The sequence below is a fragment of the Triturus cristatus genome, chromosome 4_2, assembly GCF_964204655.1.
Source record: "Triturus cristatus chromosome 4_2, aTriCri1.1, whole genome shotgun sequence".
NCBI lineage: Eukaryota > Metazoa > Chordata > Amphibia > Caudata > Salamandridae > Triturus > Triturus cristatus.
This window is the reverse complement of record NC_140586.1, coordinates 833,105,175-833,111,669: the sequence shown is the minus strand read 5'-3', so window position 1 is coordinate 833,111,669 and position 6,495 is coordinate 833,105,175. Positions and strand designations below refer to the sequence as shown.

The following is a 6,495-nucleotide window of genomic DNA, read 5'->3' as shown; positions in this document are numbered from 1 at the left end:
AACGGCCCCCAGCGCTTTGAGACCCGTAAGGGTGAGTAGTTTGCGCTTTACAAATACGGATTCACATTCACATTCACAAGGTCTCATTGCAAAATCAAGGAATTCAGTGAAAAACATTATCAAAACCTCCTCGCCTTTGATATCTCATAAGGCGAGTGCTGCGGCTGTGCCAAATGAGATAACAGGATCGACTACTTCCTAGCCAATAGCAAATGATATTTTGTTAATTAATTCATTATGAAGACAATACTTTTGCACATTGTAAAACATTTCCACACATTATCGTTTGAGTGCAGTAAAACTGTATGTCAATAGTCATTTAAATTGAAAATGTGTTCTCTGTGATGGCAGTGATCTACCGTACCATGCATACTCCACTCTACACCACTCCACTCTACAAATCTCTGGGGTACATTTACTAGGAAATGGCGCAGCCGTGTTTTCCCTTGAGCTATTGCTCAAAAACGCTGACTAGTGCCAGCGCAGACACCCTTGCGCCATTTTGCAAGGGTGCCTGCGTTGCAGGGCTGATTGTGTGCAGTAAGGTGTCCCTTCCTGCACATAAACAATCCATAATGACGAGTTGCTACTTCTGTGTGAGCTGCATCCTGCAGCACACATAGAAGTAGCAATTTGCCATTAATTAAGGATTGTTTTTGTGCAGGAAGGCACACCATTGATTGTGTTTTGCTCCTTCTATGTGAGCTGCAGAATACAGCACACATAGATAGAGCAAACAACGAGGAGAAATAAAAGTATTTCTCGTCGCTGCGCCACTTTTACACCTTCGTTTTACTGGAATTTGTTTTTGACGCTGCCCCAGATTTACAGCTTCTTGTTAATCTGGGGCAGCATCAAAATCAATGGGTTTGGCATGGAAGCGCCCACAGCGGCACCCATTGCACGCCCCTTTCACGCAAAGTGATGCGTGAAAAGGGGTCATATTTACAAGGTGGCGTAAACCACTCAAAGTAGCCTAGCACCGCTTTGTAAATATGGAGCAGGGCATAGTGCCACTGGAGCATCTGTAAAAGTGACGTTTCTGTGGCGCTATGCCCTTGTAAATATGCCCCTATATGTCATTCCACTCCATTTTATGAAACTCCACTCCACAACATGCCACTCCATTCTACGACACATCATGTCATTCCGCTCCATGACACACCATTACACTCTACGACATGCCACTCCCCTCTACACCCCTCCACTCTGACACTGTACCACATGCCACGCCATTCCAATATACTCCACGCCACGCCACTCTACTCTATGCCACTCTACTCTATGCCACTCTATTCAAATCCCCTCCACTCTACACCCCTCCACTCATGCCCCTTACCCCACTCAAATCCACCCCAATATACCCCATCCCTCTCCAATCTACCTCACTCTACTCCAGTCTACCCTACTCCACTCCATCCCAATCTACCCCACTCCACTCCAACTCAATCTAGCCCACTCCAAGCTACCCCAATTCACTCTATTCATACCCACCCCAATATACCCCATCCTTCTCCAATCTACCTCACTCTACTCCAGTCTACCCTACTCCACTCCATCCCAATCTACCCCACTCCACTCCAACTCAATCTAGCCCACTCAAATCTACCCCAATCCACCCACTTGAATGTATCCAATTTATCCTCCTCCACCCCAATCTACCCCAATCCACCCCACTCAATTCTCCCATCACCCCACTCCACCTCATCCCACTCTGCTGCACACCAATCTACCCAACTCCAATCTATCCAACTCCAATCTACCCCAATCCACTCCAAATCTAACTGACTCCACGCCATTCTACCTCACTCCATTCCAATTTATACCACTCCAATCCACCCAATCTACCCCACCCCCACTCTAGTCTGCCCCAGTCCACTCCACCTTAATCTACCCCACCGTAATCCAATCCATCCCACTCATCTCCGCACCACTCTACCCTACTCCTCTCCAAACCACCCGATCTACCACAGTCCACTCTACAACAATCTACCCTACTCCAAACTACGCCCATCTACTCCACTCCACTCTAATTGGCCCCAATTTACCTCTTTCCATTCCAGTCTACCCTACTCCACCCCAATTTAGGGGAATATTATTAAGGGCATTATCGCCGCTTTAGCGGCACTTTTTGCCGAGAAAGCGGCGATATTTTTATCACCCTATTAGCAAGCCTGCAAGCTTTTCGGCATTAGCTGCCGGTTTTTCTATCGCCATGCATGCCAGCGATAATTATCACTAAGGACATGCAAGGTAGGTGTTACTCACCTAAATTTCACGGTAACAATCGCTAACACCACTTTGCCGTATTATCTAACATGACCCGCGATAAGAAAATTCGCGCCAAACACCGATGAACGCAGGATTTTTACACCTGCTAGTAACCTGACTAAAGGTGCTGATACATGAAGGTACATAAGGCAGAGTAGCCAAGATCTCCATCAGGAGACCCACAAACATCAAAGAGGTGCACAAAGTCACAACGTCAGGGTGTCCAAGTCACTGGAGTTGGCGTGATTCCCTCAACTTAATCACAGACATGATTGTGTCAGATTGTTTACCTCCCTGTGTGGCAGCAGGAGGTACTCGTCTAATATTGCAGTTAGTGCCCACTATATGTCCTATGCATGTGGACAGCAGTACGTGATGATTTTGTCACGCGGCCACCCGGGTTTGCAGGCACTCTATGGGTCAAAAGATGCATTGGCTGCAATATAAATCCCACTAACGCATCCATTTCCGCCGAAGCAACGGTATCGCAGTAATACTTATCGCCGGTTAGCGATCGTTTGTGCGTCGTTTCCCAGACAGTATCGCATGTTACCAACGTGTTGATAATACGTCGAAAACAATGCGAAAACTATCCGGGAAAGGATGCGATATAAAAAATGCCGAAACTTGGGGTTGGCGATCATTATCGCCATTACTAGATAATATGCCCCTTAATCTTTAGCAACTCCAATCTACCCCACTCCAATCTACCACTATAATCTGCCCCACTCCAATGTAGCCCACTCCAATCTACTCCATTCCACCCCACTCCAATCTTTCCCACGCAACTCCAATCTACCCCACTCCAAACTGCCACATTCTACTCCACTCCGCCACACACCATCCTACCCCACTCAACACCACTAACTCTTTGCAATGCTGAACAGCAGCCACACTGGTGTACAACATGGCTAAAACATTTTTTTGAAATCAAAAAGTGGGGTTCCAACTTGCACACCTGTATTTGTAATGTGTACTCAAAAATGTAATGGAGGTAATATGTTCAAACCAGTGCGTGCTGCTGTGAGGTTAAGGTCCTTTTTTTTTACATCATTTTACTTTTACTGCAACTGTCTTCATCCATATCCTCCTCTCCTCGATTGCCATCTAGTGCCTGGTTTGGAGAGAAAAAGAGACAAACAGGTTATTAGTCCCTCCAGGACCTCCCCTCCCCCAAGTTAAGGCTGGGGTGACACTTTCAGCCCTCAGGTGCCGTTGTTGCTGTTTTCGTCTGATCCTTTCAGTGCCGCATCGTTCACAGGCGGCTGTGGATCATCTTCCAGCAGGTCAGGATTGATGTCTCCTTCGTCCCTACTACCAGGCGATTTATGGAAAACAGAAGAACATCTTTAAGGCAGCACAGGAGCCCCCATCAGTCCTGGAAATATCCGAGAGCATGTTTCCCTGGAAACAAACCATACATTACCAAGTTCACAGTGATGTGTGATGTTGGTATCCATGCTCCAAGCTTCGTGCTTAAGTCCTTCAGCAGGTCCCGGGCGTAGGCGCATTCCCAGGAGAGATGGTAGGATGCCTCATCTGCAGTTCATCTTTTCAGGCAGGGATTGTATCGCTTGAGCACTCTTGCTTGCATGAAGGCTCTGACTGGCAGACATACTGGGGTGGCCATCCAGGTGATGTCTTTTTGGTGGTTGGCCAGGATATTGGAGGTGATGTTCTCCCACACGTGGGCCGCTGAAGCAGATGGTAGAGGGCCAATCGGTTCTCTGATGTCCTTAGCAAGGATCTGGCATTAGGCAATCTTAGGAGTCCCCTGGTTTGGGCAGCAGCCACCAGACCAAACTCCTTGATGAACTTTTCCACTTTGTTTTAGAATCACACTGCACCAGTTGTAGGGGATGGAACTCACCCACTCTGCCCATCCGAGGCGCCTCTACATAGGCAACAGGAAGAAGTGTGCATCAGAAAGCCAGCATGGCTTTCATCTTCTGTCCTCAGGGTGCCCCTCATGGTGGGGCACTCGAAGATTCCCCTCAGGATTTTGGCGATGTGCTGCGCTCCCTTTGCTAAAACACACTTCCAAAGCCGCTCTTGCATAGGTAAAAACTATCGGCTTTGCCAATGCTTGTTTATTATGGAGTACGGAACCGTTCCACCCTCACACAGGGAACATCTAACTTACATTTTGTGGATTTGATATTATTTATGTAAACACTGTAAAACATTTGAAATTTGAGTCACACTGACATTAAAATAAACAATAGAACTTAAACCGGAAGTCAATCTAGAAAAAAAACCGTAGCATTAAAATAATCGTAAAATGCCTCTTTATAAAACAACGAACAGGAGAATTTACTGAAGGTTTGCTTTCACTGACAAATTCATAGAGAATTAAACTAATGGCAATTACATCACGCAGCACTACCCACATAGATAATAAATATAGCGACCATATTGTCTTTATATGCAATAATACTCAAACCTTTCGGTAGCTGGCATATCAGTTTCTTAAATTGTTTTTTTTAACTGTTTAGAACAGCTCTATCAGAGATAGAACTTTCAAAAATTGAGTGAAACTCTTTAATGTTCCTCTCCACGGAAATCTTTAGTAAAAGGCGAAAGATTTATTCGGTTTGAAGAGAAACCAGAGTATGCCAACAGATCGCTGTGGGAGAGACCGCATGGAACAAAACACCGCGGACTCTTAGTGTGGGGACAAAAATTAACCAGATACCTAAAATTTATCCTAGAAAATACTTTTTTGTTGGTGTTTTGCTATTGATAAGTAGTAAAATTTATTCAACTACATAAAAGGGCTTACAAATAAAGGGGATTGTGGGTATGTAAATAACCCCTAAAGTTACCCACGTGACAAGGCTTCTGAGTCACACGTGACCCTCGGGAGTGTAACAGCGGTTTACTCATGTTGCTCTCATTGCGCTCTCGGTAGTAGAACGCTTTACACAAGCATTAGTCTACCTCCACTACACAAGAGCAGTTTTGTTGATATATATTATTTACCCGTGGCGTCTTTCAGCGATTTGCTAGGAGTAACAGGCTGTTGAGCCGCAGCCGGGACGCGAACCCTTGCTGCAGACTCGGCAGCTCTGGCTGTGTTAAACCGGCCCTTCGCCTCTCACGCAGCACAAGCTCCTGCAGCAGTGGGTCTGAGGGGCCTGACCGGCCCAGTCACCGCCGGATCAGTCCATCTCCTTCCCACAGCTTTGTTTAGGGTCATTGAATTGGGCCCATCCACAGAACAGCAGCAAAAGATGCACATTTTGGAACTGACGACCAGCTTCGGATCACGGCTTCCGCCCAACCGCAGGGGATTCTGAGAAAGTCACTCTTCCTCGTGCCTGGAAGGTGTCTGGTTCTCTTGTAAAGCGCTGAAATGCTCTCGGGGCAGCAATCAGCATCGCGCTACAGAAAACTGTAAAAATAAAAGAGGAAAAAATCTTTCGAAATGAAATGCCCATTATTCACCGTGGGTCAAAATATAGCGCCACCTAGACACATTTATGAAAAAGATGTACTAGTAACCCATTGTATTTGTATCTCTCACCAGCCTTGGAGCACGCTAATGAACACGACACACTCGGGGCCAGATTTACTAGTTTGTCCCGCAGCGCAGTGCAGCAGCTGCGAATGCTGCGCTGCTTGAGAAGAAGAGAGCAGGAGAGCGCTATATTTACAGAAAAATGGCACTCTCCTCCCCTCTCCCTCAGGCACGGCCCATGCAAGTTAGAGCGGCGGGGTGGGGTGTGGGGAAATCGACATACAACGACAAGGGAAACAAACAAAACAAGCATTGGCATAGCTAATAGGTCTCGCTTTTGGGACCTTATATGTATTTAGTTATGCAGCACAATATCCTTGGTGCAACAACATCAACTGTTGCATGACTTAACACTTATAAGGTCCCAAAGGAGAGACCTATTTTTTTTTGTGTGCATCTTTTATATAGCACGAGCTCGACCCGAAGGTATTGGAGCACTGTACATGAGCACTGTATTTATATTACATATCCAGGCACGGGGAGATTAAGTGATTTGCACAGAATCACAGGATGTGGACGCGACCCCGAGGCTCGAACCCTGGTTTCCAGCACCAAAGTCAGCAATCTAGCCGACAGACCACATACTCTCCCCAATTGCCTATGCCAATGCTTGTTAATTCTTAGTTCTAATCTGGAAAGAAGAGATACATTTGTTTTTCGCTTTTAGAGGTGTCCCAGCATTCGTCTGCTAACACACTATCTCA

At 46.2% G+C, this 6,495-nt stretch overlaps 1 non-coding gene across 1 annotated transcript; it reads right to left on the bottom strand.

Annotated features, from left to right (window-relative positions):
- Window positions 1-4,769: 4,769 nt before the first annotated feature.
- On the bottom strand, window positions 4,770-4,885 carry LOC146835198 (U5 spliceosomal RNA). The gene has a single exon (XR_014960912.1). It is a non-coding gene; the product is annotated as a U5 spliceosomal RNA (small nuclear RNA).
- Window positions 4,886-6,495: the final 1,610 nt, after the last annotated feature.